The sequence below is a fragment of the Vombatus ursinus genome, unplaced genomic scaffold (genome assembly GCF_900497805.2).
Source record: "Vombatus ursinus unplaced genomic scaffold, bare-nosed wombat genome assembly UNPS02014778.1, whole genome shotgun sequence".
Classification (NCBI taxonomy): Eukaryota; Metazoa; Chordata; class Mammalia; order Diprotodontia; family Vombatidae; genus Vombatus; species Vombatus ursinus.
In genome coordinates this window covers 9,394,302-9,421,944 of record NW_020954556.1, presented here as the reverse complement: position 1 = coordinate 9,421,944, position 27,643 = coordinate 9,394,302, and positions in this window count along the sequence as shown.

Genomic DNA, 27,643 nt, shown 5'->3' with positions numbered 1-27,643 from the left:
TTCTGTCCTTCCTTCCTTCCTCCCTTTAAAATCTTAAAATCCTATTCCCAGAGTCCAAAAAGCCTGCATTCAGTCCTACCTTAAACACTGATTAGCTGGGTGACCCTAGGCAAGCTCTCACTTAGCCTGTTTCAGTTTCAGTTTCCTTCTCTGCAGGTAATAATAACACTAACCTCCCAGTGTTGTTGAGCAAATGAGATAACACACATGCATATATTATGTTTTTATTTTTGTTATGTATATATTACATATACATATGTGTACGTATATCATATAAACATACATGTGTGTGTTTTTGAGGTCTCAGGAAAGTTAACGGAAGACCTTCTGACAGAGGGGTGAAAGACTCAAGATAAATAAAGACTTTCACTTTTGCGCCTTGCCAAGGAAAGACTTTATTTCGCTTGATTCTACATATTTGTTACAGGCTTTCTTCTTTTTTTCTTTTTTCAATTAAGGGAGTGGGTGGGAGGGAGAAAAAATTAATGCTTGCTAATTAAAAAAAAATTAGAGCAAAAAAAGAAATAGAAAGCAATGGAAGGTAAAACTTTCCTAAGGGGGAGAAGAGGAGAGTTGTTGGCTTTCTCTAGTGCCCTCTCTCCCTTCAGGCTTGCTTTCTCTTTTCTAATCAGTCTGCTTTTTCCTAATTTCCTTCCACAGTTCACTCCTTACTCCAGCCTCTTATCCTTCATGTTTTTGTGAGGGTGGATGGTAGGAGTAGAGACAGGATACTTTGGGTCTGTAGGAAACATGGAAGGCAAACATAGAAGACAAAATCCCACGTGGTCCCTCCTATGGCAGGAGTGGGGCAAAACCTACTCCTTACAATCCCTGCCCCATATCTCCTTCTCTGATGCTTTCTGACTCTGTTTTGTTCTCATCCTCCAAAAGTCCGATCCATTAGATTCATAGAACTTCTGGCCTGAAAAGGCCCTAGGGGTCCAGACCCCTGTTGGACAGATGAATCTCTGCTATTACATTCCTGCCAAGTGGTCACCCAGTTATCATGGAACAATGGAAAGGATGCTAGATTTGGAGTCGTACAATGCCAGTTCCGCCACTTCCTGCCCATGTGACTTTGGGGTAAATCTCTTAACTTCTTTGGGCCTCAGTTTCCTCATCTGTAAAATGAAGCAGTTGAGCTAGATGACCTCTAAGGTCCCTTCTAACTGTATATCTATGATCCTATGGGCTAGCCTATGTCATCAATCCTTTTCAAATGACTAAAACTCTGTCCAGTATTTATCCCTCCCTCACATTCCTTCTTCCCTTTATCCTCTAGCTCATTAATTTATTCATTGTCCAGAGATGTGAGGATAGGTAGACAATGTCAAAGAGACTTTCCAGTCTTTTTCAAGGCAAGAGGAGAAGAGAGATACCCTATTATAAGGTCATAATTGGAATAACATGGAAGAGACCTAAGATCATAAATTGAAATAACATAGAAGAGACTTCAGAAGCCTTCACCAACTCCCTCATTTTACAAATGAGGAAACTGAGGCACAGAGAAGTTAGTGCCCTGCTCAGGGTTACACAGCTAGTAAGTGCTTGGTATGGGCTTTGATCCCAGGTCTTCCTAACTCCAACTCCAGTGCCCTATCCACTACACCACGATGTTTCTCAATTATTATTATACTAATAAAAATATTTCTATAGCCCCTTAAGTTTAGTCATGTGCTATTTAGGGCAGCTAGGTGGCACAGTGGATATGGATCTGGAATCAGGAAAACTCACCTTCCTGGGATCAAATGTGGCCTTAGCTAGCTGTGTGACCCTGAGCTAGTCACTTAACCCTATTTGCCTCAGTTTCCTCATCTGTAGAGTGAGCTGGAGAAGGAAGAGACAAACCACTCTAGTATATTTGCCGAGAAAACCCCAAACAGGATCACAAAGAGTTGGACACGACTGAAAAATGACTCAACAACAACAATAGTTCGGTTTCATATGCTTATTAAATGTGACAATATGTTTGATTTTTATTAGTGTCTTGAATGAAATCAGAGATGGCACGCTTATCATATTTGCAAACAACATAAAGCTGGGAGAGATACTAGCCAACACCGCTGACAATAGTCTTCCCAAGTCCCCCCAAACAGGCCTTTCCTCACCACAGTCCTGTGGGGATGGAGTGTGCAAATATTAATATCCCTGCTTTACAGATGAAGAACCTGCAGCCTGAAGCAATTAAATTTCTCACCCGAGGCTCCTCAGCCTGTTAGTGTCTGCACTGGACCCAGGCCTCAGGTTGCTCAATGGTGCTAGGCTATCCTCTTTCCACTACATCATATTTATAGAAATCAATTATCATTGCACTATGGTTGAGGAGGAGTGGTAAGTAATAGAGATTTCAAGTTGATAGAAGGCCAGATAAATTAATTTTTGCTGGATTCTTTGGCTTCTTATTATTACTTATGTGTTAGGTTCCTACAGCTTCCTTTCCTCCAGAGGAACATTAAAATGTGTCATGTTTAACAGAATAAAGCTGAAAACAAAGGAAGTACCAATTGGGGGAAAAAGGTATGAAAAAAATTACATCTATTTACTCATTTATTCAATAAGAATTTATTAACCCTTCATTATGGGTATAGCTAGGTGGCACATTGGATAAAGCACTGGAGTCAGGAAGACCTGAGTTCAAATCTGGTCTCAGACACTTACTAGCTATGTGACCCTGGGCAAGTCATTTAACATTGTTGGCCTCAGTTTCCTCATCTGTAAAATGTGCTGAAAAAAGAAATGGTAAATCACTCCAGTATCTTTGCCAACAAAATCCCAAAAAGTGTCATGAAGAATCAGACATGATGAACAATAAACGACTGTTTTAGATACAGAAACAGTGAGCTGTAGTTGAAAAAAAGAAGGGAATAAGCACTTATTAAGCATCTATTATTATGCCAGGCACTATGTTAAGTGCTTCAGAAGTATTACCTCATTTGATCCTCACAAAAACCCTGGGAGGTAAGTGTTATTATTATCCCCATTTTACAGATTAGAAAACTGAGTCAGACAGAAGTCTGCCCAGGGTCACACTACAACGAAGTACCTTAGGCTACATTTGAACTCAGATCTTCTTAACTCCAGGACCAGTGCTCTATCCATTGTGCTGAAAAATCAGAAGACCTGGCTTCAAATTCTGGTTCCCAAACTTTCTAGCTCTGTCACCTTGGGTAAGTTATGTAATCTTCACATGTCTCAGTTTCCTATCTGTAAAATGCATATAACAGAAATACAGAATTTTTGAATGAGAAGGGTCACAGATGGTCCAGCTAAGGAGGCCACTTTGTAACATGCCTGACAAGGAGTCATCTAATCTTGCTTAAACTCCAGTGATGAAGAGCGCGTTACCACTCCACTTACCTGCCTGTTGTGAGCACTAAATGGGAAAATGTATGAAATGAGAAAAAGTGGGCTCATGAGTCATACGATAATAAATCAGAAGATTTAGAGTTAGAAGGGTCCTTTTTGCTCACCTAGTTCAGTCCCCATATTTTACACGTAGTAAGGATCCACCTATATACAGAAGGGGAAACTGAGGCCTAAGCAGGTTCAGTGACTTGCCCAAGGTCACAAAATAGTAATGTGTTAAAGCCTTTTGATTCCAAATCTAGTACCTTCCCCAATACATGGTTCTCTGTAACCATAAATGTCAGCTTTTCTTACACAAAAGAAGCATAGAACATGATCCTGGCTTTCATGGATCTCACAGTCTCATTAGAAGGACCAGACCCATAAACACATGAACAGTTAAGTAACTATGCCTGGCAGCATAGAAGTGATCTTATAGGTACAAACAATTGGTGCTCTGTGAGTGCAGAGGAAGAGGTTACCGCAGGTTGAAGCTGCTGGGGAAGGCACAATATGTGGTCTGCCTTGAACTGGAATCTGAAAGGCAGCTAGGGTGCAGATGAACAGAAGGGTGTAGGAAAGGCTTTCCAAGTGGAAGGAACGACATGAGCAAAGGCTTGGAGGTGGGAATGAACCTGGGTTGTTCAGAGGGCACCAAGGAGATAAGGATGCCAGAAAGAACTGTTCATGTTGGAACAGCAGTGAGAGGGAGGGTTATAAAATTTCAGTAGAGACTTTGAATGCTAGGCTGAGGAGAAGGAAGTCAGAGAATGTTAGCGCCAGAAAGGGATTTAGAACATAAACTATTAGTGCCAGAAGGGACATTAGAACAGAGAGCATCAGAGCTAGATAGCCCCTAGAGCAGAGAACATTAGACAAGGAAGAAGCCTTAGGATACAGAATGTTAGGGCTGGAAGGAACTTTAGAACATAGAATGTTAGCGCTAGATGGGCCTTAGAACACAGACTCTTAGGGATAGAAGGAGCCTTAGAACACCGAATGTCAGAGTTAGAATGTAGAAGATTAGAGCCTCAAGCAGACTCTTAGGGACAGGGCTGGAAGGGACTTAGATCATCTAATCCAACTCCCTCATTTTATAGATGAGGAAACTGAGCGGTATGAGAGGAAAGAGAGAATTACAGGAGGACAGGTAGTGGTTATTTCAAAACCTCCATTAAACTGTGGGTAAGAGAGAGCTGGCATGAAAGATGTCTGTTATAACACTGAGTAAACAAAAGACCCTGGGCCTGCACTGCTGGATGTGACCCTGCTAACAGAGCCCATGGGGGAGAGAACGGCGGGGGCCTTGAGCCCAGGGGAGCCGGAGAGCGGCCACAGTGCCCGGTAGCCCTGACGGAGGGAGGGTGCTGTAGCGCCCTTTGCATTTTCCTGCGTGTATTTGAAATCCGGACTGACAAGACGAGCTGGATAATTTTGCTCAGTTATGGATTGAATTCTCTTCTCTGTGGTACAAGATCCTCTCTTCTTGAAGCGTGACAGCTGCAATGACTTGCAGATGTTCGCCTCCTCTTTTCCAGCAGACTGGGGTGGATGTGGTAAACGCCACGATGGAAACCAAAAACCCCGCCAGATGTACCATGTCAATGTCAGTAACACACACATCTGGCTTCAATACCAGCAGCGATAACCAGAACAAATGGCTGTTATTCCTCCTGTATTCAACTTGTCAGCATTAAACGTTAAAAGGGGGGTGGGGGTGGGGAAATAGGACTGGGGCTGTGGGGCATGACGTGGCACCAGCAGGAACACTGCGGCTTCCCTGAGTCTGGTACCCCAAACGTCCCTGGCTGGTTTACCTCCCATGGGAAACTGCAGAAGTCTGCAGGGCGCCAGGCTAGGGTGTGTGTGTTTGGCGGGGGGAGGGGGAGGATTGGGGATGAGAACTGGCCAACCCAGATCTTGCTCCCATCCCAGGGTTCCTGCCTGACAAGCAGCTGGGCTGCTGCCCTCACTGCTTCAGGCCTCTCTGTTCCTAGGACAGGCCATTGTGGCAGCCAGGGTAAATATTTGGTCTGCCCGCCTTAGAGAATACGACCTCAACCTTGACTATGGGAGAGGGGGGAAAGGAAAACAGAGAAAGGAGGGGGCCAAAGGGAAAGGATAGAAGTAGGGCAACCCCTTTATTCATCAGACAGATCTTTAGCAATGTGTCCCCCTTGGAAAGTAGGTTGAAAGGTCCCAAGACCCTCCCCACCCCGTTCCCCTTTCTTCCAGTTCTAAATAAAATACTTTGAAGAGAAGCCCTGCTATGTCAGGGATAAGTGTAAATGTCATTCCTTTTCTCCCCATCCCTTGCTCTACCACAATTTTTCCCAAAGTCAAAGCTTCCAGTTTCCACCTCCTCTGGTCACTGAGACCACGGTTCAGAAGCCAGGGCCCCTGCTGTGGGGTTCTGGGAACAATGGGACAGAGCTTGAATGTACAGCTTTGGAAACATTGACCAGGCCCCCAGCAGCTGATGGGGCTTCATTGCTAGTGCTGTGAGGTTTCTGCTAGCCTCTTTCCCTCCCTGAGGCTCAGTTTCCTTCTCTGAGGGGTGGAGCCAGATGTTCTCTGAGGTGCCTTTCAGTTGGATCATTGGATGATTCCCTGAGTTTGCAAGCTTCTTGAGATCAGGCATGGGATTTTATTTGCCCCAGAGCCAGGTATGAGGAAGGCCCTGCACACATGATGGCATTTCAACATCAGTTGAATGAATGAATTAAATTAGCTGAATGATGGATGGAAATGTATTTTAGGTGAAAAGAACTCTGGACTTGGAGTCAGAGATTATCCTACTTGTGTAACAAGGCTTTCTTTTTGTGGGTCTCAGTTTTTTCATTTTTAAAATGAGAGAGTTGAATTAGATAATTTCTCAGGTTCCTTACAACTCTGATGTTCTCTTATTCTATCAGTTTGCAGGCAACCAGAGCCCTGGGTGGTTCTTATCTCAGTAATCATAGTTCACATTTTGGTAGAACTTTGAGATTTACAAAGTACTTTCTCCACGATAACTCCATGAGGTAAGAAGTGAAAATATTATGCCCATTTTACAGGTGAAATGTCTTGCTAGGCTAGGAGAGTGACTTGCCCAGGGTCATAGAGCTAGGAAGGTATCAGAGACAGGACTTGAACCCAGATCTCCTGACACCAGGGCCAAGGTGCTCATTCCCCTATTCCATAATGCCTCCTTTCTAACTCTTCTTCTTGTAGGTAGAATTGATATGGAGAAAGGAGGAAGAAAAGGGCAATCACAAGACAGTTGTAGAATGTTCAGTCGTTTCAGTTGTGTCCAACCCTTTGTGACCCCATTCAGGATTTTCTTGGCAAAGATACTAGAGTGGTTTGCCATTTCCTTCTCCAGGGGATCCAGTGGTTCTATCTTCTCAGGCAATCAGAGGTTAAGTGACTTTCCCAGGGTCACACAGCTAGGAAGTATCATAGGCTGGATTTGAATTCAGGTCTTCCTGACTCTAGGCCCAGTGCCACCTAGATGCCTCATAGGATCATAGGATCACAGATTTGAAGCTGATGACCATGGACATCATCAAGTTCAATCCCCCAGATTTTACTGATGATGAAACTAAGACCTAGGGGTCAAGTGTCTTTTCCAGGGTTACACAGCTAGTAAGGACCTGAGGCAGGATTTGAACCCAAGTCTTCTTGATTCTAGCCTTTATACCATGCCATTCCAAAACCAAGTTGTCAAAAGCAGGAGCGCATTCATAAATACTAAAAAAAAATCCTAAGGTAAGTTGGACACGAAGACTTCTGTGAGAGAAATCTCTGTCCTGGGCATCATTCCTTAGTTCTCCTTTGATTCTTGGCCATGGCAAAAAAAAAAAGGAGGGTGGGGTAGAGATTGACTTAGTCTCATCAATAATACTGACATTTATATACCTCTGTAAGATGTGCAAAGCACTTTAGATATGCTGCCTCATTTGATCTTCACAACAATCTTGTAAGGTAAGTACTGCAGGTGTCATTAACCCTTGTGGTGAATGGCAGGGGGTGGGTAGAGGTGGGAGAGGAGGCATCCAAATGTGATTTTATTGGTGATGGGAACTCCTGGTATAGAAACTGCCTCCACTGAGGCAGATAGCAGGCCCACAGGATTTAAGAGCAGAGAGAAACCTTGGCAGCCAACTGGTCCAACCTATTAACCAAAAGGAATCCCCATTATGACTATGAAGTGGTCAGGTAGCCTTTGCTTTTATTTCTTCGCATTTTTCCTCCTTGCTGGAATTGTTTCTCTTTGTGTCTTCAGAATTTCATTCTTGAGTTTCTCCCATCTTTCCTGGGCTGATTTCCCTTGTAGCATTCCATACGATGGTACTACCTTTCTTCTGAACTCTCTGAAATCCACTTTCCCCAAATCTAGGGTGCATATCCAACTATGCCTGGGTTTTCTTTCCTCTATCACCACTCTAGGAGGGAATGGCCCCTTCTCCCATCATGGATCCCAACATTTTCATCCTAGCAACCAGTTCCTTCCTGCTAGATCCTGATGCTAGAGCATCACATCCAGAATAAAACTTCCCCTTTTTGGTTCCTCCACTTTCTGAAGGATAAAATTATCACTGAAACGAGTCAAGGAGTTATTAGCTGCTCTCCTTTGGCAAAGAGAGAACTGTAGCAGATGTCTTGATAAATGAAGTTTCCCCACCATTACCATAACCTGCCTCTGTGCCAGAATTATGCTTTGTTTCCCAAACTCCTTATCTATTTTCTCTTTCTGCCAAGATGGTCTATACTATACTCTAATGACATCAAGGAAAGAGCCAATAGACAGAGAAAGAGTAAAGATAAGGAGTGGAGGAGGGGAGAAGATAGTGGAGATGATTTGCTTGAAGAAGTCGGGAAAGGATATGATCAAGGGTGCATATAGAGGGATTGCCTTGGTAAAGAGAAGGGCCAGCTCTCCAACTGAAACCAAGACTGGAATAAAGGCAGAGATCGTGGAAGAAGTGAGTTGAGTTGGAGTGAGGTGAGTTGAGGAGGAGAGAAGAAGAGAGAAATCTCCTGGAATAGTCTCAGTTTTACTTTGAGTACCAAATCAGATGAGAGCTCCTGCTCTTCCCAAGCGGCATAACCATTCTCTAGCCAAGGACTTCAGCTGATCTAAAAAGTATGGAGGCAGTAGAAACTATAGTGAAGCCACACCTGGCAGGGCAGTGTCTTGACCTGAAGCCTCAGAGATTTGAGATGTTGCTCCTCAAGCATGCCTTGGTGGTATGTTTTCTCATGGTACCTCTATAGAGGTATGCCTCTCTACTCATGACCTCTGTTTGTGCCCATTTTTCTTGCTGATGCTGGGCTGATTTGTGAGAGAATGTGCCCTAAGTTCATGAGGGAGATGTTTTGTTGCTACTTTTCTGCTGTAGTCACCATGTATTAAAGGTAAACACATTGGTTCCTATTTCCTGAACTAGGTGACACAATAGATAGCACACTGGCCCTGGAGTCAAGAAGACCTGAGTTCAAATCTGACCTCATTCATTTACTAGCCACGTGACTCTGGACAAGTCACTTTATATTTGTCTGCCTCAGTTTCCTCAACTGTAAAATGAGGATAATAATAGCATCTACCTCCTAGGGTTGTTGTGAGGAGCACAAATAAGATAATATTTGTGAAGTGCTTAGCACAATGCCCGGCATGTATTCATTGCTTAATAAATACTTAGTCTCTTCTCCTTTCTCCTCCCTATAAATAGTTTTAGGGCTGTACAAAGTAACTTGAACTTGGGAGATCCATTCTTGGTGGGGTGGGGTGGGGGGAATCCCTAGAGTGTGACGGTTATTTTGTAAGTAAGAAAACTCTGACTCAGAGATTCGAATGATTGGATCATGAATTTAGAGCTGAAAGTGTCCTTACAGGTCATTTAGTCCAACTCTCTCATTCAATAGTTGAGAAAACCGAAACCTGGATTGATTAAGAGATTTGCCCAAGGTCACACAAAGAGTTAAACAGTAGAGCCAATATTTGAAGTCCAAGGTTAGGGAGTTGGTTCCTCATCTTGGAATCACCTTATCTCAGAAGTAAACATGGATGACTAGGAGGATTTGATCCTTGAATGGAAATAGCAAATTTTGGAGGAAAGACACATTTAGAGGGAAAGATAACTTCTCTTTTATCTTGGAAGTTATGTAAGAAGTTAAAGGTATGAGGGCCCATTCTACCTCCTCTGAAGTAACTTCTATTTTTCCTTTTCAAGGATACAACAGCAAAGATCAATCACCCTCCTATGAAAACTTTACCTGCTCTCGTAGCATCACAGGAGTTTTCCTAGCCTGTGTTGGCCTGGGTCTTGAAATTGTTGACAGCCCATTGATGAAGGAGATCTTCAACCAAAGGCTGGATGGTCACTTGGTGGGAATCTTGTAGAGAGGATTCCTCTTCAGATATTGGTGGGCTACACTCAGGGGTGGGGAACTGCGGCTTTGAGGCTACATGTGGCCCTCTAGGTCCCCAAGTACTGCCCTTTGAATCCAATCCAAACCAAGATCCAAAGGATTCCATCTAAGGGCCACACTTGAGGGCCTAGAGGGCCACATGTGGTCTCGAGGGCGCAGGTTCCTCATCCCTGGATGGTCTTTGAGATTCTACAACAGGGGAACCTACACCCTGACAGCTGTTTTTGACCAGTTCTCACTCTTAGGAATAGTTCCTTCATAGTGAGCAAAAATCTCCCTCCCTTGTATCTTTCACTTATTTCTCCTAATTTTGAACTTGGGGAATCAAAGTAGAAAAGGTCCAAACTCTCTTCTGTTTGATAACCCTTAAGATTTTTAAAAACAACAGTCATGTCTCCCCTAAGTCTTCTCGTCCTCACTTCCCTCAAATGATCCTTGAAAGGCATGGTTTTGTTTACTTTGATCATCCTGGTTCACTCTTTTCTGTCCAGTCTTAAGCTTGCCAGTTAAATTTGTCCTTCAATGTGGTGCCCAGAGCTGACAAAAACACTCCAGATGTGGGATGCTCAAGGCAAAGGACAGCAGAGTTATTGCTCTGGACACTGAGCTTCTACTCATGGAGCCCACGGTGGCATTTGCCTTTTTGGCTCCCACGTCACCCTGCTGCTGCAATGAATTTGTAGTCCACTATGGTAATAAGAAGAAAGGAAACAATTATTAGCCACCCACCATGTGCCAGGCACCGTGCAACATGCTTTACAAATATTATTTCCTTTGATGCTCACAAGAACCCTGGGAGGTAGGTGCTGTTATTATCCCCATTTTATAGTTGAGGAAACTGAGGTAAACAGATGCCTTGCCCAGCATCACACATAGCTGGTAAGTGTCTGAGGCTGGATTGGAACTCATCTGATTCCAGGCCCGGTGCTCTATCCACTGTGCCAAAAATGCTGATGCCATCTTAGGCTACCTCAATAGAAACTTGGTGTCCAGAGTCGTAGTTCTATGGCACTTTCCTCTGAGCAGACCCTCACCTGGAGTGTTTTTGTCCAGTTCTAAACATCACATCTAAGGACAAGCTTAGTTGGCAAGCTCAAGCCTCTAATACAATGTGACAGACATCTAATACAAAGGGAAAGTAGTACAACCAGCTGTCAGTGAGGGTAGATAGTCTATTGCCCTGATGAGGGCACCAGCTTTTCTCCTATACTGAAACTACCGGAGGCCAGCACATTAAAGCACAGAGAAACAAGCCTTTTGCTGCAGTTTTGACCTTCAGATGATTTCACCTATACTACTCTATCGTCCGCTAGAGCATAAGTGCCAGAGAGGAGAAAGGAAGACCAGGTCAGAACCATAAGTGTAGCAATGCAAGGTTGCAGGTACCTTCTCCATGACATATTTCTGCTTTGCTGGGACACTGTTCTGCCTTCCTCTCCCCTCAGGAGAGTAATCGGGAGCTATGCCTCAAGGGTCACATATATCAAGTACAATACCCCATAAGCTTAGCACAATGCCTTGTATATAATAAATACTTGAGTATTTTGTTGAATTGAATTGAGTGGCCTAAATTTCTTGGCATTAAGAACACTAACCAATAACCCCATGGTCAAGTGTGCTGCCTGTCCAAGGTACCATTCTGAGGCCTATCTGGGCTTACCTATGACAGGAGTCACTAGGTCTTTTTTGAATACATTTTTGTCAAACTGCAACCCCCTTCTTTTATCTGTATGGTTGATTTTTGAACTCTTGTAAAAGAATTTGAATTCATGTCTATTAAATTTCATGGGATTATATTTGGCCTACAATTTTAGCTTCTTAAAGATTTGTGGAATCTCAGTTCTGCCATCCCAATGTGTTAGTTACCCCTCTCAATTTAGTATCACCTACAAATTTGATTAAGATGGTATTTACAGCTTCATCCAAGCCATTAATAAAATACTGAAAAGTATGTTTTTTTTTCAGATTATTGCTTGAACTGGGTATTAGCCAATCCCAATCCCTCCTAATATGAATGTCTCCCTTCTGATATTATCACTAATTTATCTTACACATATCTTGTTTTTGCACAGTTTGCATAGTCTTCCTTATTAGACTGAGATTCTCAAAGACAGAAACTGTCTTTTGCCTTTCTTTATATCCCCAGAGCTTAGTAGAGTGCTTAGCACACAGTAGGTGCTTAATAAATGTCTACTGATTTGACTTGAGAGCCCAGCTAGTTGTCTAGTATAGGCAACATTGTAACAATATTAATTACTTTTACTGGATCATAGGATTTATCACTAAATGTGAATCTAGAGATCATTTAAGTTCATTTAAGAGATGAGATCATCTGAGAATGATTCCCTCATTTGACAGAAGAGGAAATAGCCATTGACTCCTAGAACTTAAACATATAACATTGACCACTGATAATCGAACATTATTAATGACATTAGGGCAGCTATGTGGTGCAATGGAGAGACCACCAGGCCTGGAGTCAGGAAGACTTCCTGAGTTCAAGTCCAATCTCAGACTAGCTGTGTGACCCTGGAGGAGTCACTTAACCCCGTTTGCCTTAGTTTCCTCGTCAGTAAAATGATCTGGAGAAGGAAGTAGCAAACCACTCCAGTATCTTTGCCAAGAAAACCCCAAATGGGGTCATGAAGGGTCAGACATGACTGAATACGACTGAATGAAGTGACATGAGACTGATATTAGTTAAGACTTATTAGTGGCATAATTTGAAAGGCAGAATGTCACAGCAGATGGCTCACTGGCCCTGGAGTCAGGAAGACCTGGGTTCAAGTTACACCTCCATCACATACTTGCCCTTTGGCAAGTCAATTCATCTCACTATGCCAGGCAAGTCTCTACGAGAGGGGTTTATGGGCATTCTAGGCATGCTTCTATGCTGTGAGTTTCTCTAGATGTTAAGGAAGGCCCATTTCCCCTCCTTAGTCCAACAATGTTCCTTCTGACATCCCAAGATTTCCATTTTCCCCAGCCCCTCCCCCCAGCTGCAGTTTGCCTCCTGTTCTCCTGGTCTTAGCCTAGGTAAAGGTCACAGTAACGGTTCTATCCATGGAAACTCAAAGCTTCTTTCTCCATTTTGAGTCTTAGGGAAATGAAGAAAGAAGAGAGTGGCAGAGGGAAGAAGAGGCAATGGAATCCCAAGGCCTGGGTCATAGGTCTGAAGCTTAAACATTCATTGTGCCGTAATTCCTCCTAGCAAAGAATATTATGCCATGAATTTTAAAAAGTTCGAGAAGCATTGCTCTAAGACTAGGAATTGAAGAGAATGTGCCAGTCTGTACTGATAGAGAAAGTTCCCTACCAGGAGATCCCTTGTCCAATGAAATCATAGGTGTGGTTAAAAACATTTATCAATACGGTATTTATTTATGCTTCTCTCATTTCTCTTTTGCTTATTAACGAGTTGTCTAATATGTATGGATTGTGGCTAAGGCAGGCAAAATCTCTTTCCAGCCAACATCATTAAGGAAAAAAAATTCCATATAACAAAGAGAGGTCCAAATCCTCTAGTCTATAGCTCACAAATTTCAGGCAATATTCTCAGTGCAAAAATTTCAGTATAAACCCCGAAAGTGATGTTTTTATAATGGATTTTAGCCAGCATGTCCTCTGTATCTTTCCATGGCAGCATGGTTTAGTGGAAAGATCCTTGGACTTGGAGTTAGAACACCTGGGTTTTGTTCCTAGCAACAACGTTTCCTAGCTGTGTGACCGGAAACAAGCCATTTCAGTTATGTGTGTGCCTCAGTCAAGTCAACAAGTATTTATTAAGGGACTACCATATGTCAAGCATCATGCTAAGTGCTAGGGATACAAAGAAGGGCAAAAAACAGTCCCTGTTCTTAGGAGCTAATAGGAGCAGACAATGTGCATAACAACTACATACAAACACAAACAAACAAACAAAAGTGATAGACAGATATAATAATGTATAAATATATAGGGTTGTATATATAATAGATATATGTATATGTATATTATATATATATATATATATACACACACATACACGCACAATAAATTGGGAATGATCTCAGAGAGAAGACATTACTGACATTAAGGAGGGTCTAGAAAGACTGCTTAAAGAAGATGCGATTTTAGCTAGGACCTGAAGGAAGCCAGAAAGTAGTGACGGGGGTAAGGAAGGAGAAAAACCCAGGCATAGGAGACAAAGGGTTAAAACACATGAAGTAAGGAAAAGCCAGGTGATGTAGTGGCTTGGAGTCAGGAAGAGTTGAATTCATATTCTGCCTCACACACTAGCTGTGTCACCCTGGGCAAGTCATTTAACCTTTATTTGCCTCCATTTACTTATCTGTAAAATGGGGATAATAATAGCACCTACCTCCCAGGGTTGTTTCGAGGATCAAATGAGGTAATATTTGTAAAGTGTTTTGCAAACCTTTGTGTTATATAAATGATAGCTATCATCATCATAATAATAATGCTTATTATTATAATTCTATATCTCAGTATTCCTCTTATATTAAAATGAGGTGATAATACATTGAGAGGCAGCTAGGTGGTAGAGTGGATAGAGTACTGGGCCTGACTCAGGAAGATCTGAGTTCAGATCAGGCCTCACAGACTTACTAGCTGTGTGACCCTGGGCAAGTTACTTAACCACTCTTTGCTTTAGTTTCTTATCTGCAAAATGGGGACACACTGGAGAAGGAAATGGCAAACCACTTCAGTATCTTTGCCAAGAAAATCCCATTGTTCACAGGGGTCACATAGCATTAGACACAACTGAACAACAATTATACACTGCTTACCTCACAGGTTGGTTGTAAGCAAAGCATTTTATAAAAGTGCTTTTATAGAAGTGCCAGTCTGAGTTTGGGTCTCAGTTTCCTCCTGTGTCAAATGAAGAGGTTTTATGAGATGATCTCCAGGTTTTCAGCTCTAAATCCTTATGATCCCATGAGTTATTAGCATGATTATTGTGTTGCCTTATACATAGCAGGACTCTCCCAGATGCCTTCAGTTGTCAGATGGCTGCTTGGAACAATAATTTGAAAAAAAAAAGCTATTTTTATACCTCTCCTCCAGAGGTTTAGTCTCAGAGCAAATGAATTAAAAAGTCAGGTTAATAATCATCTCTCTTCTGCCTCTAGTCAGGCAGGGGCACTCTCTGGGAATATTTGTGAGATGCTCATACCTGCCTTCCTTCCAGCAAATCTTGCCAGATCCCAGATGAATTTGATTTAAGGATCTGCCTGAGGTATGGGGGTCTTCCAAGAATCTTGCTTAAGATGAAAGATCACCCCCACTGCTCCCATTCAGCTGTGTTGGAAAGAGAACATTGCCATGCGGCAGGTGTTCACTATCATTTTTTGCCATAAAGCCTAAATGGGTTGAAAGTGTTCAGAGACAATGGGTGCCTCTATCAGCGTATCTGAGAAAGAGTGAAGATATTCTGATCTGGGCTCAGTTCCCGATGTGTACTCTGCTCTGGGCTGAGCACACCAGAGGCTGTGTTCTTTTTTCATCGCTTACTTGCTTATTTTCCTGTTTGTTTAAAAAAAAAGTTCCTTCTACAATGCTCACACATCTGATTAATATCCCTATACTTTCCGAAACACAGAGAGTGGTTTGGGTTTTGCTAGGTACATTACAACTCTACCATGATTTAGGGAGCAATTTCTTGGAGCCAAGGGTGACAGGGTGAATATAACAAAGCATTTTTCACTGGCTTTCTTGCAATGCTGCCACAGATGCAGCTTCACCTATGAGATATGGGGAGGGTCAGGCAGCTCAGGATGCCAAGAGCCAAGATTATGTCAAGTCAAGAGCTCAGGTGCACATATACATGTACTCAAATGCATGCATATACTCGTGGGTTTACAAACACCATTTTTGGATTAAGCTAAAGATAACCTCAGTTTCTTCTCACTGGAGGCCAAACCCTCAAAGTCTAGTGGCAGAGCATGACCCATTGGCAATGATGACCTGGAGTCAGTCACCTGGGCCTCACATCTTGGGCCTCAGTTTCCTCAAAAATCTTTGATCCTGTGTTTCTATATGTTTGCAAGTCCAACAAGAGACTGAATAAAGCTATTCAAAGGCTTTGACAAGGCAGTCTCTCATCATAGAAACATGCCTAAATTCGGAGTCAAAAAAGCCAATTTCATGTTTACTATGCATAGAGCTGAGTTGGAAGAGAACCTAGCCCAATGTTCTCACCTTACAGGTAACTGTAGGGAACAGAGTCCTAGAAAAGGGAAATGATTTGCCCAAAGTCACATAAGTAGGAGCAGAGTTGCAATTCCTCCAAATTCAGGTTCAGCCTTTACAATACAACCTGTAGCTTCTTTAATTTAATTTTTCTGAAAAAACCTGAACGACTTACATGAACTGATACAAAGTGAAGTGAGTAGAACCAGGAGAACATTGTACACAGTAACAGCAACATTGTGTGATGATCAACCATGAATGACTTAGCTCTTCTCAGCAATACAATGATCCAAGACAGTTCCAAAAAACTCATGATGGAAAATGCTGTCCACATCCAAAGAAAGAACTGATCGTCTTTGAATGCATATAGAAGCATACTCTTTTCACTTCCTTTATTTTTTTGTGGTTGTTTTCCTCTTGATCTGTTTCTTCTTTCATAACATGGCTAATATGGAAATATGTTTTACATGATTGCACATATATAACCTGTATCAAATTGCTTACTGTTCTAGGGACAGGGGAAGGGAGGGAGGGAAGGAGGGAGAAAAAATTAGAACTCAAAAATTTTTTAAATGAATGTTAAAAATTGTCTTTATGTGTAATTGGAAAAAAATAAAATCCTATTAAAAAAAAAGAAAAAAGTTTTTCTTGGTCTCTGTTTCTTCATCTATAAAAGCAAACTAATACTTTTACTCCTTTCCTCACAAACGTGAGATGAGGATCAAATAGGATCTGAAAGGCACCATGTGGTAGCAGAAAAACACTAGACCTTGGAGGCAGGAGACTGGGGTCCAAGTCCTGACTCTCACACTTACTAGCTATTTGACCAGAGGCAAGTTATCTTGTATATCTGAGCCTATTTCTTTATCTGTACAATGAGAATATAATACTGGAACTACCAACTTCACATGGTCTTGGGGAAAATAATCTGTGAACCAGAAAGCACTATAGGAATGGGAGATGCTATTATGATATAGGCAAAATATGAAATAAATTCCAGCTTTCTATAATCTTGCTCCAGAGCAATATTTAATCTGGTCATAGCAGCTACCCTGCATGTGCTCATAACATTCTGTGAGGTCATGTGCCATATTTGGGGGAACAGACTCTCCAGGAGGGATCTAATACAAGTTTCATTTGTCGGTAATCATTTCCTTCAGAAATAGGTGTGCCCACATGATGCTCCCTTTCTTTCCTCTCTCCTCAGGACAGGATAGATAGGAATGATACTTCTTCATCTCAGTGATTTCTTGGATTCTGTGCAAAAGGTTACAGGTCATTCAGTCAATCAACAAGCATTTATTAAGTGCCTACTATGTGCCAGCCACTGTGCTAAGTCCTGGGGTTACAAAGAAAAGCAAAAGAACCTGTGTTTGAACTAAGAACATTTGGGGGCAGCTAGGTGGCACAGTGGATAGAGCACTGGCCCTGAAGTCAGGAGGACCTGAGTTCAAATCCGGCCTCAGACCAAACACTTGACACTTATTAGCTGTGTGACCCTGGGCAAGTCACTTAACCCTAATTGCCTAAAAATTAAAAAAAAAAAGAACTAATAACATTTGGCAGAAGCTGCAAAGAGGAAAACCTAGGATTGATGTAAGGAAAAACATCCTAACAATTAAAACTGTCCAAAAGTGAAATTGATGTTTAGAAGGTGGTAGGTTCCTTCCTAATGGAAATCCTCAAAGACTCAATGACCATTTGCCACATATATTGTAGAGGGATCTTTGTTTTTGTTTTTGTTTCAATCCACAAGCATTTGTTTTCTCTCCCTTCTGCCTCTTCTTCCACTATGGAAGGGAAAGAAAAAATAAATACAAAATCCTTGTAACGAATATGCAGAGTCAAGAAAAACAAACTCCCACGTTGGCTATGTCCAATAGCAGGAGGCTCATTCTGCATCTGAAGTTTCTCAAGTCTCTTTCAGCGTGGATAGATTGCTACCACATTGACCCTCTGGAATGAAGGTTGGTCATCTCATTGCCCAGGACTCTTAAATCTTTCGAAGTTACAGTGTTATTGTTAGGGCATAATTTTATTCTCCTTGTTCTGCTCTCTTCATTCTATAGCAGTCGACACAAGTCTTTCCAGGTTTCCCTGAAATTATCCCTTTCATTGGCACAATAGTATTCCATTATATTCATGTATCATAATTTACTTAGCCATTGCCTAATGGGTGGGCACCCCTAGAAGGGATGTTTGTTCAGGTACAGGTTGGACTAGATGAAGCCTGAGATCACTTTCAGCTCTAGATTCTGTGATTTGGTGACTGAAATGTAAAGAATGGGTAGAGAATTCAAGGTCTCCATTCATCTTCCCTGGTTGGATTTCCCCATAGGTACAAACAGTGATAAGAAGGCATTACATAGTGGAGAAGTCAGTGCATCTGTTTCCATGGTAGGCATGGCTGCTAGCCAAGTCAGACCTTCAGAATTAGAAGGGAACACAGATATCATCTAGTCCCCCCTCATTTTACAGATGAGGAAACTGAAGCACTGAGAAGAAATAATCTATTCAAGGTCATATATCTAGTAAGCTGACAAGTCTGATGCTTATTCCAGAGAACAATGCTTGCTCCTGAAAAGGAGCATCCCCAGAAAAGGTGTGATTATCTCTCTGTCACTGTTAGTAAAACACCCGGCCCCACAGTCCTACCACGATAACACAGCCCTCCTGGCTCTCATAAAAACAACTACCACCTATAACCTGTGGTTCCTGTTTGAGCATTAAGATAAATGGATATGTTCCCATGGATAGCATAGATTGCTCATTGTAGGAAAAATCAGAACATCAATTGCAGCTTTGCTTTTCCTAGGGCCAGATCCACATCAGCCCTTTCTCATCTAGGGCTGCAAAAATCTCAGCTCCTCATTTCCATCTACCCCTCTCTCATTGCCCTTTGTAGATGAAAATGATCACAGAATCATGGAATTATGAACTAGAAGGTGTCCTCAGACATTACCTAATCCAGCTTCCTCATTTTACAGAGGAGGGAAACTGAGGCCCTCTGATGCTAAATGCCCAAAATCACACAAGCAGCTAGAGGCAGAACTGGTGCTCCTCATTATATGTACTGGAATGTTTATCATGGAACCTTCAGGCTACTGATTATATTAAGCCCTTTTTTTCTTTACTCTGGCTTCGGAAGTCAAAGACTAGGTGGCAATTCTAGTAACTTGGGGAGGCAGGTGGAGCAGTGGAGAGAAGGCCAGTGCTGGGGTCAGGAAGACCTGAGTTCATATCTAACCTCAGATATCTACTAACTGTGCCACCCTAGACAAGTCACTTAATCTCTATTTGCCTCAATTTCTTCCATTGTAAAATTAGGATAATAATAGTACCTACCTCCCAGGGTTGTTGTAAGGATCAAATGAGTTAGTCAAACACTTAGCCCAGTGTCTGGTGCATAGCATGTCATATATAAATGTCAGTTCTAATTATTATGACTATTAAACTACACCTACAGCCAATTCTGTGACATATGTGTTGATCTATGCAAAAAAAGCCCTGAGCTATGCGAAATTGTGCAATTAAAAAGCACAGAGCTTATGGGGAAAATGGGGTTAGGGGCACAACACTCAAAAACTTTGTCAATGACACATTTTTTAAAAAGTTAGGAATTTAATAAAAAATACTAGCACAGTTTTATATGTGTTAAATGGTTAAGAAATACATAAATATTACAATAAATAGTCCAATGTCCTTGGCTTCTGGCTGCTACTCTGCCTGGAGGCTCAATTGGAGAGTGGGGAGGGGAGAAGGAGAACAATGGGCTGGGGGTCAGAGCCTCAGTGGGCCACAGCTCTGGGTCTGGGCGACCCGGCCACTGTAGAAGGTGGGGGAAGGGAGAAGGGTGGACCAGCTCTCCTCAGCCCAGAGTTCCTACTACACCAAAAGATCTACAGTGAATGTGACACTTGACATTGAAAAAGACCTGAAGTTTGCTTGTGGAAGTTGATTTTGGAAGGGTTGCAACTTGTGAGTTATTATGAAGAGATGCAATTTTCTGTGTTCTCTCTCTGTTTCTCAAGGAAGAAATTCTATATAATCAAACTTGAAATTTGAGTTATGCCCAAAATGTTCCTTTATAAGTTAATTTTGTTGGAACAAATTCACATTTTTGAAGCAAGTATTATAGCAGAACTGACTGTACCCTCAGTCAGGAGTGGGCTGGAGCCAGTTTCTGAGAGCCTATTGTTAAATTTTCATTGTATTTACACCTCAGAAACCACAGTAAGAATCAGAGGTTAAGGGGCAGCTAGGTTGCACAGTGGATAGAGCTCTGGCCTTGGGGTCAGGAGGACCTGAGCTCAAATCCAGCCTCAGACACTTGACACTTACTAGCTGTGTGACCCTGAACAAGTCATTTAACCCTGATTGCCTCACCAAAAAAGAAAAAAAAAAGCGAGAGAGAATCAGAGGTTGATTATTTTGTTGATTGTCTAGACTTAAGAATGTGATGGAGAAAATGTTATTAACGTAGATAAAACTTTAATTTGTGTTGAGTGTCCTCCCCACTTCCCCCTGGAAAGCTGGTTGTTAAACATTTACCCGCACACCACTGCCCCCAACCCCTGCTATACTGGACACATAAGGACTGAATTGCTCATTCTAAGACCTTCGTGATGGCTCTTTTAATTTGACAGCAGTTTGAATAGGGAGCCTTAATGATGCTGAGAAATGTTTGAGTGAAACTTACTCTCCCATTGGCATAGTACCTGCTTTACATATTGTTTTCTCTTGGCTGCTATTGGAAGCATATAGAATGTAAGGCTTTGTGAACTCTTAGAACGTCAGAGCTGGAAGGGGCCATAGAGGGCATCTGGTCCAATTCTTCCTTGAGCAGCAACCCCATCTCTGACTTCCCTGACAAATGATTCCAGGCTGCACAAATACCTTCAATGATGGGTACTCAGGTCAACTCTTTCCACTTTTGGATAACTATAATCCCTGTGAAGTTCTTATGGTAAGCTAAAATCCACCTCTCTTAAGCTTCTACCCCTCACTTTCCAGATTCAAGTAGAAAAAAGTCTGATGTCTCTTCCACATGATGTTCTCCAAATATGTCAGGGTTTACATGATTGAAGAGAACTGGGTTGTATAACTCCACAAGACAATGACTCTCTTGCCCACTGACTTGGGAGGTAAATGGTATAGTGGAAAGAATCCTGAACTTAGAGTCAGGAAACCTGCCTCCAACACCAACTGGGCATTGACCACAGGCAAGTCACTTTACCCTTCTTAGCCTCAGTTTCCTCATCTATAAAATAGGGATGAGAACAACACGTACCTCACAGGATTATAGTGAAAGTAAAATGAGATAGTGTATTTAAAGTGCCTTATGAACCTTAAAGCACTATGAAAGTATAATTTATTATTATTGTTATTATTATTTTGTGCTTTCCAAGAAGGGTCGTTGGAAATGGAACATCAGTGCTCCTACCACTTCTAGATTATTATCTCTTGCCTCTGAATGAGAGATATCTCTCCTTGTGGTACTCACATGGACATGACTCTCAACCCACATTTGTAGCTGAGGGCAGGGACCATTTCACTGTTGTCTTTGCATCTTACACAGTATCTGGTATTTATCAGATGTTTAATAAATAACTTGTTCATTGATTGATTAGTAGTCATACTAAATGAAGAGCTCTGTGACTACCACTATATTAAAGCTCCTCCTTTAATTACACTATCCTGCAAAATTTCAGTAACCCTCTATAAATATCCTACTCCAATGCCTCATCATTGTATGAAAGTGACTTTGGGTCTTTTGGGTCTTTTTAGCATTTAACGCTGTGGCCCAACCTCTCCTCCTAGAAACACTCCTTTCTGAGTTTTTGTGATAGTACTCTCCTTTGGTCCTACCTTTGTGACTACTCCTCAATATTCCTTTTCTGAGTCATCATCCATATCCTGCCCCTTAACTGTAGATATGACCCAAGGCTCTGTTCTTGGGAGTCTGTCTCTATACTCTCTGTTGTTGGCCTCGTAAGTTCCCAGAGGTGTAGGTATCATCTCTATCCAGATCTATATATCCAGTCCCAATCTCTCTCTCGTCCTCCATTCCTGTGTCTCCATCTGCCTATTTGACATTTCAAACTATGTGTTCAGGAGCCTTCTCAAATTCAACAGGACTCATTATCTTCCTCCTCAGACCTATTCTCCTTCCAAACCTTCCTGGTTTTATCATGGGCACCACCATGTTCTTAGTGACCCAGTTTGGTAACCTCATTGTCATCCTTGATCCCTCACCCTGCCTTGTTCCAAAGACACAACCAGTGAGTCAGATTTCTTGATTCTACTTCCACAATACCTTTCACATTCTTCCTCTTCTTTCCTTTTATACCACCCATGTTCAGGACTTTATCCCTTCTAGCCTGCAATATTGCAACAACCTTCTAACTAGTTTCCTTGCCTCATGCTTCTGCTCACTTCAATCTATTCCTCACACAGCTAACAAAATGCTATTCCTAAAACACAGATCTAAACATGTCACTCCTTTGTTCCTTAATCCCTCTAGGATCAAATACAAATCCCTCTATTTGCCATTTAAAGCCCTTCTTAACCTGACTCTAACCTATCTTTCTAGCCTTATCCTACATCATTCCTCTTAGTCCAACCAAACTGGCCTTCTTGGGGTTCTTCACAGATGAGTTTCCACCTCCTATATATGTCCCTTTGAACATGTGGTACTTGGTTCCTAGATTGCATTCTGTTCCATCCCCTTAACTCAGCATCTTATAATCCTTAGTTTTATTCAAAATACAAATGGTACATTTCTCCTACATTAGTCCTTTCCTGTTCCTCCTAGTGGATCTCTCCACCCCCACCCCCATAATTACCTTGAATTTATTTTGTAGATACATAGGTGTGAAGGTCACCCCATGGAGCATTCATAGGGTTGCCCTATCTGGTTCACATGCAGGATCTTTGGGGCCTGTTTCTAGTTATGTATAACTCAGCAATGAAGGGTTTGCACTTTGAGATGACATAGTCCTCTTAATAGCTGCTGGGCAAGAAGAACTAATGATTCAGAGGATATTTAAAGTGTGGGGAAGGGATTCCCTATGGTCAGGGGTCTCTTCCCTTCCAGCTGCAAAATCAGGATTGTTTCTAGATGCTTCACCTAAAGTGAGTGAGAGATAGGGAAGGGGCATCTTGCCCCATCTCCCACCTTGACATTGCAGGCACTTGGAATGTCCTATACAGGCAACCTGAGCCTAGATTTTGGGCTATCTCTTCTGTATTTGTTCTTCCTTGATCTTAGATGAAAGATGGAAGTCTTCATAAATTCCCAGCAATTACTCAAGCACTCTTGGAGAAGACAGTCACCAAGAAAAAGCTGGGCCCAACTTGGGCCATCTTACCAGATCACATGGACTGGGAGTTGTTTAGACAGTAAAGAGCTACAGTGAAATGTAAAATGCCCAATAAGAAGAATAGCAAACTGCTTTATGCTCTGTCAAAGAACTTGGGAAGCAGTTTGGTGGTACAGTGGATAAAGCATTGGACTTAGAATCATAAAGTCCTAATTTCAAATCCAGTTTCAGACACTTATTAGCTATGCAACCCCAGGCAAGTCACTTAACTTCTCTGAGGACTAGTTTCCTCCTCTGTAAAGTGGGGATATTATAGTACTTATCTCACAGGAATTGTTAGGAGGATCAAATAAAAGAACGTATATTAAACCCTTTGTTAACTTAAACGTGATGTAGGACCTCCCAAAAATCTTAGTGAAAATTTAAGTTATTAAAGCTTAAGACTCCATTAAGATTTTTTACTATTAAAGATTATTTTGACTATTAAACTGCACTAAGATTTTTGAGACACCCTGTATGAGTGTAAGCCATTTATCACAGTTATCTTGAAGTGAAAATTCTGTATTTGAAAGTGGAGGTCATAGAAGCTGAATATGAAAGAGCCATCTTCCACTCAAAAGCATGTGAGTATCACTGAGCATCTATCTCTCTTCTATGTGGTATCCTAGCATCAGGGGATTTTATTTGTCTGGAGACAATTTCCGATCTCTGCTGTAGGCATGCCGAAAGAAAAAGGGACTTCATTTCAGATGGGAGTAGCAGGCAGGCAGCAACAGTTGTGCCAAAGGCACTCAGATTGTCATCAGCCGATTTCCTCTTGCTGTTTTATGTACCCACACCACTGAGGAGCTCACCAGTGTGTACCTAGACACAGATACAAAACTCTTAGCTACAAGAGCACACAGGAGACCCCACAGACACTCCTATAGGAGGGAAGAAGGAGGAGGTAGGGTAGGAGAGGGGAGAAGAGGGGAGGAAAAGAAAGAGGAAGGAGAAGAGAGGTGAAAGGAGAGGAGAGATGCAAAGAGAAGGTATTTTCTTTTATTTAATCTTTTTTCAATTAACAACAATCTATTTTTCTCCCTCTTACCTCCCCCAGCCTTCACTGAAAAAGAAGAGCAAAACTCTTGTAACCAATATGCATAGTTAAGCAAAATAAATTCCTGCACTGCTTGTGTCCAAAAAATAAACATATCATTGCCAGGAGGTGAGTAGTGTGATTCATTATTGGTCTGATAAAATTATGGTTGGTCATTGTGCTGATCACAGTGTAATTAAGTCTTTCAAAGTTTTTTAAAAAATTATTTTATTTTTTAAATGAACAAAAACATTTTTTCCTCCTTCCCACTTCCTAATCCTGGATACCTTCTCCAGATAAGCAGCACAACAGGACACACAGAGGCAGATGAAAATGGGATCCTATTCCATGGTGATCTAATTGTACCTGGATATGGTGGTTGCTAACTGTAACAAAGGTTCTTCTCTATTCCTTTTTGGGGAGAGGGGGGAGTAATAAATACTCATATTTATGCAAAATTAGTCCCTATGTTGACCAAGTACAAAAATGTATGTCTCTTTCTGTATTTGAGCCCAACCTTTCTGTCAGGAGGTGAGTAGCTTACTTTATCATCAGGACTCCAATTCTAGTTGGTCATTGGATTAACCAGAGTTCTTATGTCTTTCAACATTGTTCTCCTTTATAATGTTGCTATTATATAAATTGTTCTGGTTCTTCACGCTTCACTGTGCATCAAATCATACAAGTCATTCCAGGTTTTTCTGAATAATAATAGCAATAAAAATAACTAGTATTTATATAGTACCTTAAGGTTTGCAAAAACACTTCTCATGCGTAATCTCATTTGATCCTCACAACCTTCTGAGGTAGGTGCTATTATTATTCCCACTTTACAGATGAGGAAATTTAGGTTGAGAGTGGTTAAATGACTTGCCCCTGGTCACCCAGCTAATTAATCCTGAGGAAGGATTGGAACTCAGGTTTGTTAGACTCTAAGCCCATCAATTTATTCATTGGACCACTCTGAATCCATCCCTTGTCATTTTTAATAGATAAAAATATTCTACTACATTAATATATTATAATTTGTTATTGATGGGCACCCCCTTTGGTCCCGGTTCTTTGTTACAACAAAAAAAAAATGCTATAAATATTTTTATATGTGGTTCCTTTTCCTCTTTCTTACATCTCTTTGGGGGCATAGTGGTATTATTGCTGGATCAAAGGATATGCACAGCTTAGTGAATTTGGAGGAATAGTTCCAAATTGCTTTCCAGAATGGATGGATCAATTCACAGTTCTGCATTAGTGTATGTATTTTTCCTGCAGCCCCTACAACAATTGTCACATTCTTTTTTTTAAGTCATTTTTGCATTCTGATATGTGTGAGATAGAACAATAGAGTTGTTTTAATTTTCATTTCTTTAATAGTGACTTGAAGCATTTTTCATATGACTATTCATCATTTAGATTTCTTCCTTTGAGAGCTACCTGTTCATATGGTTTAACCATTTATTTCTCAGGAAATGGCTCTTGTTCTTGTATCCTTGAATCGGTAACATAGCTTGTATATCAGACCTTTATCAGACATTGTTAACAGATTTTTTCCCCTCTTACTTTCTCCTCCTATACTACCTTCAAACATGTCCAAATATTCCCATTCTTTAAAAAACAAAACTCTTTACTAAACCCTACCATCATTCTTTTTTTTTTCTCAGCCAAATCTCTGAAAATGTTATCTGCATTTGCTGATTGTACTTCCTCTTCTTTCACCTGCAATCCAGCATACAAAATCATGTCAACTAAAACTATATTCTCCAAAGTTACTGATATTCTCTAAACTGCTACATCTGGTGATCTTTTCTCAGATCTAATCCTTCTGAAACCTGTCTGCTGCATCTGACACTGTTAATCACCTTCTCCTCCTAGACAATTTCTAATCTCTGGATTTTTATGACACAACTCTTTTGTGATTTGTCTCTTTATCTGTCATATCATTCCTTCTTAGTATTCTTCACTGGCTCATCATCCTCATCATGATCCCTAACTGTGGAGTGTTCCCCAATGTTCTATCCTGGGTCCCCTTCTCTTTACCTTCTATACAAGGAGTTCTTAACCTTTTTTGTGTCATGGACCCCTCCGAAAGCCTAAACCTTCTTAGAATAATGTTTTTAAAATAAAGTCCAAAGAGTTACAAAGGAAATCATTATATTCAAATAAAAATGTACTTTTTCCCTACCCAAGACCTTCTGGAAGGACTTTGGACTCCAAATTAAAAACTTTTGTTCCATATTACCTCTCTTGGTAATCTAATCATCTCCTATGGGTCTGTCATCTGTACACAGACCTAAATATTCAGTCCCAGACTTTCCCTGAGCTCCAGTCCTGAATGATCAACTGCTTATTGCACATTTTAAACTGGATGTCCCAGAGACATCTTAAGTTTAACACATTCAAAACTGAACTTATTATCTTTCCCCCTAACCCTTCCCCTGTTTCAAACTTTCTCATCTATCCTTCCAGTGTCTGTGGAGGGTAATCTTAGCATTATCCCCAACTCCTCACTCTTCCTTTCCTCATATATATCCAATTGGTTGACAGATCTTACTGTTTCTATCTTCACATCTCCAGCATTTGATGCCATCTCTCCACTCACACTTACTTTTTATGCCTCCCCTCTAGAGCTCTGAGGAAATCCGGTAAAAGCTTAGGTTTGGCTGATGTCTACAGTCTCCTTAAGCTAACTACCTTAATTCAAGTCCTCATCACCTATTGCCTGTATATTACAACAGCTACTTAATTGGTCCCTCTGACTTGTCTTTCACAACTCCAGTCCACCCTGTACACTACTATCTTTACATGCAGATATGACCATCAGACTACCGTACTCACTCAACTCCAGTGGCTTCCTATTGCCTCTAGGATAAAATATGAAGCCCTTTGTGTAGCTTTTAAAACTTTACACAGTCAGGATCCAACCTATTTTTCTCTTCTCATTGAGCATAGCTCTCCCTCCCTCATTACACGACCTAGCCAAACTATATTTCTCTGTTTCTCACAAATGATCTTCCTTTTTCCATCTTTGCATCTTTGAATTGATCATTCCCCATGCCTGAAATGCACTCCTTCCTAAATTCTACCTCATGGAGCCCTTCTCTTCCTTTAAAATGCAGCTCAGGCATCATCTACTATATGAAGCCTTTCCTCATCCCCTCAACTGCTAATGCCCTCCTTCCCAAACTAACTTTTTGTATTTAACTACTTTGTATATATTTGTATTTATTAACTTTATATTTATATTGATATCTATATGTACTTGTTGCTGCTCCATTAGAATGTAAACTCAATGAGA